At 40.3% G+C, this 13381-nt stretch overlaps 1 pseudogene; it reads left to right on the forward strand.

The window, feature by feature from the left end:
* The first annotated feature begins 3167 nt into the window (after positions 1-3167).
* LOC119647694 lies at positions 3168-3892 on the forward strand (annotated as a pseudogene).
* The last annotated feature ends 9489 nt before the right edge of the window (positions 3893-13381 follow it).

The following is a 13381-nucleotide window of genomic DNA, read 5'->3' on the forward strand; positions in this document are numbered from 1 at the left end:
ACAAATGAGCATTGATGTTTGATTTCACTTGGGAGATTTTTTGTGATGAAGGGAGCCAGCTGTATTTCACTGGTTTGATTGTTTCTATGTTTTGGGGTCGTACCCAAAGCACCCCGTTTCATCGTCGGTAATCCCCTTGGGAACAAATTCAGACTCCTCTTTGAGCTGGTTTTGAAGGTCGTCTACGAGAAGACGAGGAATGAATTTAGCTGTAACGCTTCTCATGTGTAAATCTTCTGAATTGAACTCCATAATATTGCAGATATGTTATAGAGTTGATACTAGTTCGGCGACGGTTTTCGCGAGCGAGGGTATTGATCTTGTCGACGTTTTTATCACTTCTTGACGTTGAACGGGTTCGATATTCAATTGATATTTCTCCATTTTTAAAACCTGAAAGCCACCCGTAGACTCTGGTTTTACTTAGGTGAGGCAGTATCCCCATAAACAGTCTTAAGCATTACAATAGTTTCCACGGACGATTTTGACAGAAAGAAGCAAAATTTCACAGTCGCTCGTTGCTCTCGAAAAACTGCTATTACGTTTTTCGCGAAATGGAAAACTTGTTTTCTAAAGAAATTCTCACGGGCGAATAGATGCGTTTATATCGACACAACTTTCCACACTGACTGAGGTGGCGTGACCGCAACGGACAACTGGTCGAACAATGTGTTGAATGCCACATATTTGAATTATACTCCATAGTTAATATCGATCCAGGGATTCCAAACACATAAAATATCCCCTTCTCCAAGTATTCGTTCGCGGCAAAGCATTTAATCAGCTCCACGAATGAAAACTTCGAAAGAGAATCGAGAAAGACTATTGCTCCTATGTTTTCGGCGCGAGATCTCTGGGATATTTTCCAATCAGATCGATATACAAGCGTTGAAATACCCCATCGGAGATGAACGCTTTCCCAATAGAACCTGGAGCTTTTGATGTCTTGTACGTTTCACGATTAGGGATGTGGTCTTTGACCTGTCAAACCATTTTAGGCCAATAAAACCATGAAGGCAGATTACTCAAGGTTTTACCAATCACCAATTTGCGCAATGTCGAACATTCCTGCTCAGTGATAATGCAGTTTCGCCAAGGGTGAATACGCTACTTTGACACATACGCTATAGAAATTTCATCTCCCTCCTCTGTCTTCAGCATTAGCCGTGTTCTTATGCCATGTTGATTTGCGTCACAATGTATGGGAAAAGGTTTGGAGTAGTCGGGGCTGTACAAGCCTGGAGCCGAAGAGGAGAGACTCGTTTTCAGAGCGTTGAAGGCCGATATGACTTCCTCAATCCAGCAAAACTGCGTTTCTTCTGAAGCAATCCTGTTAACGGTGCAGTCAGCAAAGCGTAATTCAGCACAACTCGTTGATACCATCCACACATTCCCAGAAGCCGCCATAGTTATTTGACAGTTTTAGGCTGCGGAAGATCTTTGATGGCGTGCACTTTGTCAGGATCGGTACAAATTGTCCTATTACCGATGCCCCAAGTATCGAACCTCCTTCGTGACAAATTTGCTCTTCCTTTGCAAATGTCAGGCCAGTGCTTCTTATACAGAGAGCCAATTCGCTTAATAGCAACAAATGCTGGTCGAAGGGCTTTGTGATGAGCAGGAAGTCATCTAAATATATGAAAACTTGATGGCGCAATTGAAAAAGGATTACTTCGTCCATCAGTCGCTGCATATTTTGAAGTGTATTGCAGAACCTAAAGGGCATAGTCACAAAATTATAGAGTGGCCGCTTTGGAACTATGAGCCTTATCTTTGGACGCTTCATCCAGCGAAATTTCCCGGAAGGCATTTTTGAACTTTAGACTCGTAATAAATCTAGCCTTTGGGAGACAATTGAAAATCCCCTCGATGGTAGGGTAAAGAACAATTGTTCCCCACGATGACACTGTTCACTTTACGCGAATCAAGGCAAAGCCGCACTTTTCCAGGTTTCACCAAAAGAGTGAATGGCGAAAACCAGGCGCCTTGCAACATCGACATTTCCTATTGAACATACGGAGGGTGCAAATAAGTCCTGTGCGAGTTCGAACCTGCGCACAAAATTCGCACCAAAGTATTAATTTTGAGTTAACGATGGGATAAGGAGGAACGACATCGATTCCGTCCTAACACGAAACGTGATGTCAATGGACACTGCCTGCTGTTCTGAGACCGATGTATAATTTCTCCCACTTGCACGGATCGTCGCTAACAATTTTCCGGGTGTAATCCGAAGCCAAACAACTTACGATGGCTCCGGTATCAGTCTGCCTTAAAATATGTTCACCCAAGACTGTAACATCCCACATATGGGGGAATATCGTTATTGGGCCGACTTGTAAAAACGGTAGAGTAGTGAGACGACAATTGTGCATTACTCGGCGCCAATTTAGACGTAAACGAAGAGTAGAGCGCTTTGGTTTTTGCATCGTCACCTCTGCTACTTCGAAGATCTGATCCCTGGTCGCTTGGTATTTTTGTAGTCTCATGTGCAACGGCCTCAGAACCTTTTAGGAATAATAGGTGTTCGGATCGGCAGTCGGGGCGTTTAGAGTTGTGATAGCAATTGAAATTTGCGGTCCCCTTCCCCTGGGGAACGAACTCTGAAGTTTTTTGGAAGCGCGCAACGCCAAAGCCCTAACAGAACCTACATAATTCTCCTTCGCAATCTTACCATTGGTTTCCCATCTCACCGCAATGCAAGTACCACAAGATTGAGCCACTTCGACCTCGGCTTTCGCCTTCCGTTGCATCCAGTTCCAAGTAGCGTTTTTGACCCGCTATTTTAACTATCTAACCAATGGCCAAGCAATGTTTTCGCAGCCGCAAGCTGCCTCGCGGGGTCTCAACCAGTTCAGACACCAAACGTCGAATATCTCCATAGAACTTCGCGAAAAATTTTCGGTCGCTTAGGGTCTGCTTCCAGAGATCAATATCTGGCAGACGGTCCCGAAATTGATCCTGACTAAATACGTCGTAGCCACCGGTAACACAGAAAAATAAAATGAAGTTTTAAGATACGCCGTGACCAACTTGTTGGAGAAATTAAAACACACTTTTTAGACGAAAGAATAAAATATTTATTTATTTAACGGAGAATAGATTAGTACATCACAGGTGTGTACGCAGGGAATCGTGGTTTACAAGAGACAGAGAGCCGAGAAGTTATGCATCCCTTTACTTTATGCACTTTTTGTGCTGACTTTGCGTCTGGTCTTTTCTTGGAAACCCCACCAATGATTGTTGTGGGTGCCGTCGGCTGAATCGAGATTTTATTCGGCACGCGCGCCCTCCTCAACGTATGGGCTCAGCATTTGTCGGAGGAATGTTGTCATCGCTTCAACAAGAACTGGTACAAGAGCAAGAAGAAGGCTTTCAACAAATCTTCCGAGCGATGGCCCGAAGATTTCGGCAAGAACATCGAAAACGACTTCAAGAAGATGATCCGGTAATGCAAGTCAATCCACGTCACTGCCCGTTTAATCAAGCAACGCCAGAAGCCTGGGTCACATCATGGAGATCTAATTGAATGGAGGCTCCATCGAGGACAAAGTCAATTGAATCAAAGAGTACCTTGAAAGGCCAATTCTAGTCAGCTGAGTCTTCGTCCAAGATGAAATGATCGATTGCTTCGGTGTAATCAAGGGTGAAGGTTTCAAAGGTGTGACCAGCCATGACATACCATGAAATCGTCATGCAAGACACAGAAGGCTCTGCGCAAGGTCGCTTTTATTGGAGCTTGGATTCTAAGTTGTGTCTCGTGCCGGTCAAAAGGTCTACCACCATCATACTGGAATCAACACGAAGAACCACCGCGTCGGAGCTGGAATCCACACCGAAAATGGAAAGATTATTAAGAACAACGCTTCCACCGAGTACTAACTTTCACTGACAAGTCCATCACTTCCTTAGGTGGTTTCTCCACCCAGAAGGCAACAACGACTTCGTTATGCTTAGGAGATGCTGTATTGGATCCAAGAAGCGTGTCATCAATCTTCGGAAATCCATTTTTGTATACACTAAACGCACCGCTTTGGGGAAAATCAGTCTCAAATTCATCGATAGATGGGACACGGTCGCTTCCATACCGCCGCCAACAAGATCAAAAATGATCGTATCAAAGAGGAAAAAACCCAAGGTGCTGATACAGCCATAAAGGTTTCGGTTTAAATGCTGGTCAGCCGGGGTTGATAAAAAAATTTGCTTTTTTTTATAAAACTCCTGTTTTATTGTTTTAATAAAAGAAAGGGAGGAAACAGGTCTAGAATATATTTTGCAAGAACAATACTTCCGCACTCGACGGAGGCGTTCACACTGCTGGCGATCCAGTCATTGGTTCAGGTCTCTCCTGTGCCGCCACAAACTAATGAAGTTATAGGGAGCGGGTGTATCGCCATGTGTACATCTTTCTCCATAAAGGAAGCACGAGGAGGTATTTCTAAATACAAACCACTTTATTCCATTCGAGAATACTAAAACTAAACTAGAAGGTTATGCGTTGTTGCGACTGACGTTTTGATATCTCTCTTTGCCGATGCTGCTGCCTCTCGTGGCAAAATTCAAGCCCAGTTCGGTTTGTTCAGTTGAATTGTCAGAAAGTGATTCCGAAATTTCAACAGTAATTATTAATTCACCCAATGCTTTCCTATTCAGGGTATGTCATAGTTCTCCTTTGGAAGATTGATCGACTACGGAATATATAAACAATCTTGCCTGTGCTTTGTCACACTCTACTTAGATTATATTGTTATCACTGTTTTTCCGCGGGAAATAACGGGTACATTATACCTAGACGCTATCGTTTTCGGTTTCTGGAGATTTGTTTTAGCTCCCGTCAGGGCTCCTCGGGAAGCCGACTGAAATTGGTTGCTTGCTACATTTGCATTTACTTCAAAATCTTGTTGAGTTTTTATTACGCTCAACAGGCGTTTTACTCTCTTTTTATAATCTACGCCAATTATTTTGGAGCGCGTCCATACACATTAGGCAGTGCTCTAAAGTTTGGTTGGGTTGAATAGTGCCAACTTACTTTCTGCATTTTGAATATTTTTTTTTGAAAGCTGCAGTTGCACAATGATAAAAAGGGAGTTCTACGGTACAAGTTAGCCGGCAGATGTTATCGGCTCCCTTTATATATTCATAACAACTGCAAGAAAAATCTTGAACGAGGTGTTCAAACTGAAAAAGGATGATGAACAAAGCGTTTAAATTTTTCATCCTTGAAGAAGGACATCGTTTACGCTGAAGACGTTCAAGTATCTATGCCAGCATTTGATGATGATGCTGATCACATTTAAGATTTGATTTGAATTTACTACAATTTATCACTTTTATGTGTGATATTTTAGAAAGAATAAGAATCGAATTATGTAGGGATTTTGCCCCAAAATTGATGACATATATTATTTTGGGTTATGTAAAAGGCACTTTTGTCGTCTGCATACTCATGGGTTTCTGAGAAATGTTTGCATTCGGCGTTTGTTATGCACATCCATCCTGCATGGTTCAAAATGTATCCAGGCTAAGAGGGGAGAAACATTGTCCTGGAGGAGTGATATAGGAAATTCAATATTTCAACATTTCTACACCTTTCTCATAAAACGTTTTGTTTTGTTCCTCAAAAAAGAAACTTCAGAGGACAGCGATCACTTGATCTTTTCCCTTGGTTTACTTCTTTTCCAGTTTTGGAAGGTCGAACCGTAATTGATCAATTTTAGCCTGTGTTACGATAGACTTTTTGATACTTGCACTTGAACAGTGCTAAGCTTCATCGGCATAGGCTAGGACCGCTTTTAAATTAGTAAAGCAAAGGGCAATAGTTGTGTCCCCGTAACATTTATCAAGTCACTTCTTCACTTAGATGGCATATTTTGTGAACAGGGTCATGTGAATTTCAAGCTTCGCACTAAATAGACCGCTCATCTACGTTACAGAGTGCACTACTCACTCGATGTTTCTTTTTTTTCTTCTTAATATGGACTATTTCTAATGGGGTTATTATGTATAACAATTCAAATTTTTTTTTGAATTCTTTTCGACATTTCAATCACAGACAGGTCAAAATCACTGAAAATTTTTTATTTTCACTTGTTTTTCATAACATTCATCAAATCACTCCTTTGTTTGGATTGCATACTTTCCTATCTAAAAGCAATGTTTAATCAACATACGAAATTCCTTTTTACCATAATTATAACATAAATAACAATAAATAATATAAATAACAAAAGTAGTATCATGAAAACTACTTTGTATACTGCATGTCAAATTGTCATAAAATTTTGACAAGAATCAGTTGGTGATTGGTATTTTCGAAAAATCAATGTAAAAGCGGGGACTTTTTAAATCACGTAGTAAGTTCGAAACAAAGAATTATTGTTTTACGAAATATTCGCCTTTAAGATCTACAAATTTTGGTATACGCTTAAGCCAATTTCAAAAACATTTTTTTCACTCTGCAGCTGATATCGTAAAAACATGATTTTGAAAGAATTCAACAGCTCTGAGGCGATGAAACTTGCTGTCTACGCACTTTTTATTTGAGAGTGGGGGACAAAAACAAGTCGCGAAACCAGAAGCTTGGCGTATACCTCAAGGTTTTAGGTATTTCTTATAAAAAAATATATTTGGTGGACATTTATCCAATTTGTGCATAGCTCGTAATGTATATGCGTATTGTATGGGATATTATTCACTTTAGTACTGATATGCAATCTAAGACTTTAAGATTAAATTAAAGGAAAAAGAATTCTTGAAGTGTTGCCTCTGGTCCTTATAACTTGTTGGAGCCGGTTTGACAAACTTCTTATGATATGTTGGATATCCGATTGGGGGCTATTATGACACTTCTATCACAGCAGCCTTGAGCTCGCCCTGGGCCGTATTGGCTGGCACTCTTGCTCATCTTTAGAGATTGTCTCGAATGTATTCAATTGGACCTGATAAACCCCCGACCTCATTAAGGTACTTAGGACGGTCTTTCTGGTATGGCAACATGCGTTGTCATGCATGAATCTGAAAATGCAATGAATGGTGCGAAAGGTATTACATGGTTGTGAAGAATATCTTCCAGGTATCTTTGAAGGATCACACTGCTTTTATCGACCACTACAAGATCCGTACGAGCCTCGTAAGAGATATCTACCCCTCCCTGATAATTTATTGTTTTGAATATAGCGAATAGAGTAAACCTTTCGACGATTGACGTTCATCTGGACCTCTTAAGGCTATCTGTTTTTATCCGAGAACAGGACGTCCTTTCATTTTTCCGCAGTTCAGTCAGCATATTCCCGCCTAAACGCGTCTAGCTCTACGGATTGTGGGAGCAGATGTAGAACGCGAGCTGGGCGAAGAGTCCTCAGATTTTTTTCTGCAGTCTTCTTTTAATGGTACATTAACTTACATTGCCATTTCTCACCTCAAAAACACGCGTACGAACTTCAGTAGCGGTGCAAAAGCGATTTTTTAACACGTTGCTTATAACTAAGCGGCCATCTCGAATTGAAGTGCATTGATGTCGGCCTTGATCTGGCCTGTCTCCTGAAAAAATCTGATGGCATTCCGTACCGTAGTACCACGTACACCGAGTGTACGAGTGATACAGCGTTGACTGTATCTTAGTTGCGACGAGTTACATTTTTACCCAGTTCCTGGCCAATCGAGCGAATGCTCACATGCCGGTCTACTTGGACGATTTTGATGATTTTATCGGTTTCTACGACGATTGGCCTACCAGTACGGGGTGTATCTTCGACATCTACTTCACGAGAACGAAATCGTTCGAACCAACGCTGTGCTGTGCGAATCGTTACAGAATCGGGCCCATAAACTTCACAAATTTTTGGTCGCCTTCGTTGCATTTTTACCTCTCAGATAGTAAAAACGTAAAATATGACGAATTTCTTGTTTGGAGGACTCCATCTATCTCCTAGCATGAATTTTTCACCGCTGTTTTCTGTCGATCGTCTGGTTGTCTGATTGTCTGATTGTCTGATTGTTCAGTCCTTTACAGTTCTCCCATTCGTGGATTTGCTAATGGCAGGTTCTGATTTTACAAATGGTGATCGGTATCTCTTTCTTGCCACTACCCAGTTCAACGTTACCTCGTGGCCTCTTGTCAGGATTTTGAAGTTCTGATATTCTAGCACTAATTTGGATTTAGTTTGAAGACACTCAAAAGCGTTCAAGGCCTGTAGTATGTTGACCTTGGAGTATCTATAGTATATGTCTTGTTTTAGATACACTCCATGCTTCTCTGTTCGTGATACATATTTCATTTTTTATCTATTTATATTCTATAGTATATAGTTTCTAGGAATTTCAATAAGTAGAGCAGAACGTTGACAAACTTAAATCCCTGCTCATTTTTAAAGTTCGGTTGGTGGGTTAGTCTTTATAGCGTCCATAATGCAGAGATAAGGAACTTTTAACCGCGGAAATCAAACTTTTGTAATAAATCCAAACATTAAACTTTATTGAAACCAATTTGGCAATAACTTGAAATTCACACGACAAATTTAATTTATTTGACTCGCTAACTTGAAATGCGTGTGTACGCCGCCGCGGTTGGAAACAGAAGAGACCGACTTATTTCCATGCGGTCCTTACTGTCCCAACCAACGGCATTTTTCCACCGCTAATTCTCCACTCCCCTGGTGCGTTCAGAAAATGAGTGAGTGGAGAGTCCCGTCCGCATCCGCAACATTCGAAATAAATTTCGTATTCTGCAGATCCTGCCGCGCCACAAACTCTTGAGCCGGAATAAGTTTTCTGCATCTCTCTTCTGCTGTACATTTTCTGGTTGCATTAAGGCTAATTTTGCTATGGTGGAATTGGCTATTTCGTTTGAAAGTAAGAAGTAATTAAGGTTAGGGTACTGAAAGGAGAAGCTAGGCTGTCAAAATTTTTAAAAAAGGCTAAGATTCACCAATGAAAAGGACAATTAGTGTTCAAAACATCGATATTTAATGAAAACAAAAAATACGTTTTCGGCAACAACGGACGAATTAGTCCTTTCTTCGTAGAAAAGCACGGGTCTTACTATGTCCTGGTATATCCAGTGTAGTATACCATGTATGGTTTTGATCCCCATGTCTCGTCTACGGTTCTCTTGTAGCAAACAATACCCGCTTGGTTTCGTTCGTTATATGGTCGACATGTTTTCTCCAATTGAGGTTTGTATCTAGCATCCATTCAGGCTGTTCTCCAAAAATATTTGAGAGCTTGAATTCGGTCTATTTTTTGGTAAAACCAGTACAATAGATTTGCTGGAGTTTATCACAAAATTTTTTCGATCACATTAGCGTTGAGCTCGCTGAGGGCGCTTGTAGGGATTTTTCCAAAGTGCATTAATATCATTAGCCCTTGCAATTTCATTCTTTGTTATCATGTCAATTTCCCCTACTAACTAATGCAGAGTTATCTCATAAGATTTCAACGGCTGGGGTGCAGAGGGTAGGAGGCTTTACATCAGCTAGTATTGGAGATTGAAACCACATTTAACAACAAAGGGAGTCGCGGTTCTAAAGGAAATACAAGCAACTTCCTCCTTTGAATTTATGATGTTAGCCACCAATGCATTCGTTATAGGAAGCAAAATATACAGATTACTACGATCACTTTTGCAAAGCAGGTGGGTTGAAACACACTTTTGTGATGAGAATATGTGCGCTGATGTGCACATAGTATACTTGCATGGGAAGTTCCTTTCACCACTTTTGTAGGACCTTGTAGCAGACGAAATCTGGCTCTTGCCAAACAGGGCAGGGTACTATGCCATGATATGGCTGATGCAGTTGCTCCTTCTTGTGCTTCTCATTCAGCTTTAACAAGAAAGCAGGTCCGAATGATTGACCTGTCAACTTTGGCCTAGGTTTGATCTTGCCCTGGTTTTGCTAAGAAAGCCTTTTTAATCTGCCTTCATGAGGTTAGTATACAGCCGAGTCTAACACTGGCTCTATATATGCTTATTAGTTGTTGTTCCATGATAATCTCCATGTTGTCCCTTGGAGTATTTTTTTTAATTCATCAATTTTTGCCTCTGGATTACGATAGACTTTATGATACTTGCGCGTGAACAACGCTAAGCTTCATCGGCATAGATAGAGTCGCCTTTAAATTAGTAAAGCAAAAAGCAATTGTTTTGGCTTCGTAACATTTATCAAGTCACTCCTTTGTTTGGATGGCATACTTTTTCCTATCCAAAAGCAATGTTTAATCAACACACGAAATTCCTTTTTTCCATGATTATATCATAAATAACAATAAATAATATAAATAACAAAAGTAGCGTCACGAAATCTACTGTAACTTGTGTACTAGCTGTTAAATTGTCATAAAGTTTTGACAAGAACCAGTTGCCGATTGATATTTTCGAAAGATCAATGTAAGAGCGGGTAGTAAGTTCGAAACAAAGAGTTTTATTGTTTTCGGAAATATTCGCCTTTAAGATCTACAAATTTTCACAAACACTCAAACCAATTTCGGAAACATTTTTTCCACTCTGAAGCTGATATCGTAGAAACATTGGTTTGGAAGTGTTCAACAGCTTTCTGAGGCGATGAACGTTGTTGTCTACGCACCTTTTATTTGAGAGTGGGGAACAAAAACAAGTTGGGAAATCAGCAGCTGAGCGTTTCAGGTAGGTATATTTGTATATTATCCAATTTGTGCATAGCTCGTAATGTATATGTATATATTATGTGAGATTATTCACTTTAGTACTGATATCCAATCTAAGGTTTTGCTCTATTATAATTTGGTTGATAGTAGTACGATTTCAACCAAATTTGGTAGGATCATGCTTCATGCATTCACTGGCACAATTTTCTTGAAAATATGGAGTCGAAGCTGTAAGAAATATGATAATGATCTTTTATTGAAAAAAAGTTACATATTTCGAATTCAAAATGTTCAAACTTGTGCAAAAAGATACGAAAAGCACATTCTGCAGTACGAAATACGATGATCGTTGCATGTTCGCTTTTTGCATTTCGCGTTCACGATCTTTCTCTTCAATTTATTCGAACCGACCTCTACGTCAGGTCGATTTACATCGTTGGTACCAAGCACCTGGCAGATATTCTGTAATAGTAGGGGAGTCTGGGGATAGTTGGGGTCAAAGCAAGTGGGAATGCAATGTTTACTATTGACGGAATATGATAAAGATTGTTCGTTAACCAAGAGCACAGCCAGAGTTAATTCATTTTTGAACGGCCCGAAAATACTCCTGTCCAAAGGTTGTAACTTATGACTGGAGTGCGGAGGAAATGGTCAAACCCCAGCCCCGTTCTCTTTGATCAAATCAAATTCCCCAATAGATAAGTGGGAGTTGTGGTTATCAAGGGAAAGAGGAACTTCTCTTTCAAACATCTCGTAAAATGAATGAAATGTTTTTTAGTGTTTAGTGAATTATATACTGTTAAACTTAATTTTAATTAAAAAGCAAAATTAATTTCACAAACTAACACAATTCATAAAAACTTTTTATATCTCAAAATGTAAGCGGAGTGCAGATGTCGATTCCTTTTTTTCACAGGTCGTTGTGAGTCGAAGTCGAAGTCCAGCAATTATTTTGACATTTTGCCGTCCCTTCATGGCACTCTGCTCTCCACTCCTGTGGCGTGTGTCTAAACTGAGCGGAGAGCGCCGGTGGCGTGAATCCTGCCGCGCCACAGTTTTACATATTTTATAAACTGATTTGTTAACATCTCCATTTGAGCCAGGTGGTGCACCCTGGAGAAAGTGTTCCTTGAACTTAATTCGTGGAAAAACAAAGAAAGGGGGAATCGTAGTAGCTTTCGTTGGGATGCATGCTGGGAGAGTCACTAGACATGCTTTTTCAGCTGAAGTTATACGTCCTATTTGCTTGAATCCTTTTCGTGCAACCACTCTGTCTAGTTTTTCCACTGTTGTGATTCCTGTTTCCATAACGTTGTATATATCTTGAGGCTCAAATTTGTACTATATTTACCTAATATATATTTTAGTAAAGTAGAACATTTTGGAACATTTGTTATGTTGAAGCTTGTAGCCCTCGCCAAACTGGTTGCTTCCGGAGGGCGCTAGTCTCTTCATGAAATTATAAAGCCAATCCGATCATGCTATCTAGTTTACTCTCCATGGCTGGGATATTTTCGTCAAATTTGCTTTCGCATACCGCAGCCGATTACAAGTATTTAGACAATATCAACTCTTGTTCTGGTGTAATCACCTGTAATAACGCGGGGATGAAGGAGTCGGATTATGCCACCAAATTCTGTTATTGTTGAAGCAAATCAGATGGAGGGGCACAAAAGAACTTTGAAACCAGTTGGCATCTGAATAGAAATCTTTGCTTGTATTGCACTTGTTTTGCTCCATCACATCCCTACTTGCACATAAGCATCAGGGAACTCTTCTTCTTCTTGAAGTGTTTCCATTATTTTTTTTTAAGATCTATCAGCAGTCTGGAACCTGTGTAGTTCATTAAACTCTAGAGCTTAAGTTTGGCTATAGTTTCTGTAATATGAAAGGACTCCTCGTCAGGTTAGTAATTCTGTTTATTCAAAGAGGGACGAAGACAGCCCTTTTATAATTCGAAAAACACAACAAGGGTACGAATTATATTTAACGTAAATCCACCCGCAGTTCGGACCAAAGCTTGACTGGAGCTAGACAATTTTTGTTTGAGGATAATTTGTCTTGCTCCGGTCCGAGCTGCGGGCGGATTTACGATGAATATAATTCGCACGCTTGTCGTGTTTTGCGAATTGTAAACGCGTATAACATCTGCTAGCCGCTTCGGTCGCACTGCTCTCAGGACAGCGGTGTGGTGGTATGAAACCGTAGCCATCTTCGCCCTTCTTTAAACTTTTGAACTTTGGGTGTTTAACCCAAAAAGAGGAGTCTGTGGACCACAAACAGTGGGAGTAAGTTGCTCTCCATTTGGTGCGGTTCGCCATCAAGTGGGTGCGGACTTAGGACTCCCCAATCCTCAAACAAAAATCCTGTTTAGCTTGCTGTATTTTAGTGTATCAAGGATACATGTCCGGGTTATAGCTTATGATTTCGTGTTGTCTTCTTGATAGATCAGCTTCTATAAACATAGGTAAAGCTTGTTGTGGTGTCAACTGCGCTTTTTCTTTTGATTGGCTACCACTAACTGCTTTTTTGTACTATCTCACTCGATTTGGCGATGGAATTATATCCTTGAGCACTAATGAAGCGTCTCTTTTCCCTTGCTCACGAAGTTTAGATTGCGCAGTCAATGTGAGCACTTATAATTCATTCTTTCTTGGTAGTTGTTCCGTTTTTTTTTCTATTGATTCTCCCGTTTGGAATGGGAAACATTATCTGTTGTCGTCCTCTAGACAGAGTTTTAGTTTTTTTATACACTAAACGT

This window comes from Hermetia illucens, chromosome 2, assembly GCF_905115235.1.
Source record: "Hermetia illucens chromosome 2, iHerIll2.2.curated.20191125, whole genome shotgun sequence".
Classification (NCBI taxonomy): domain Eukaryota; kingdom Metazoa; phylum Arthropoda; class Insecta; order Diptera; family Stratiomyidae; genus Hermetia; species Hermetia illucens.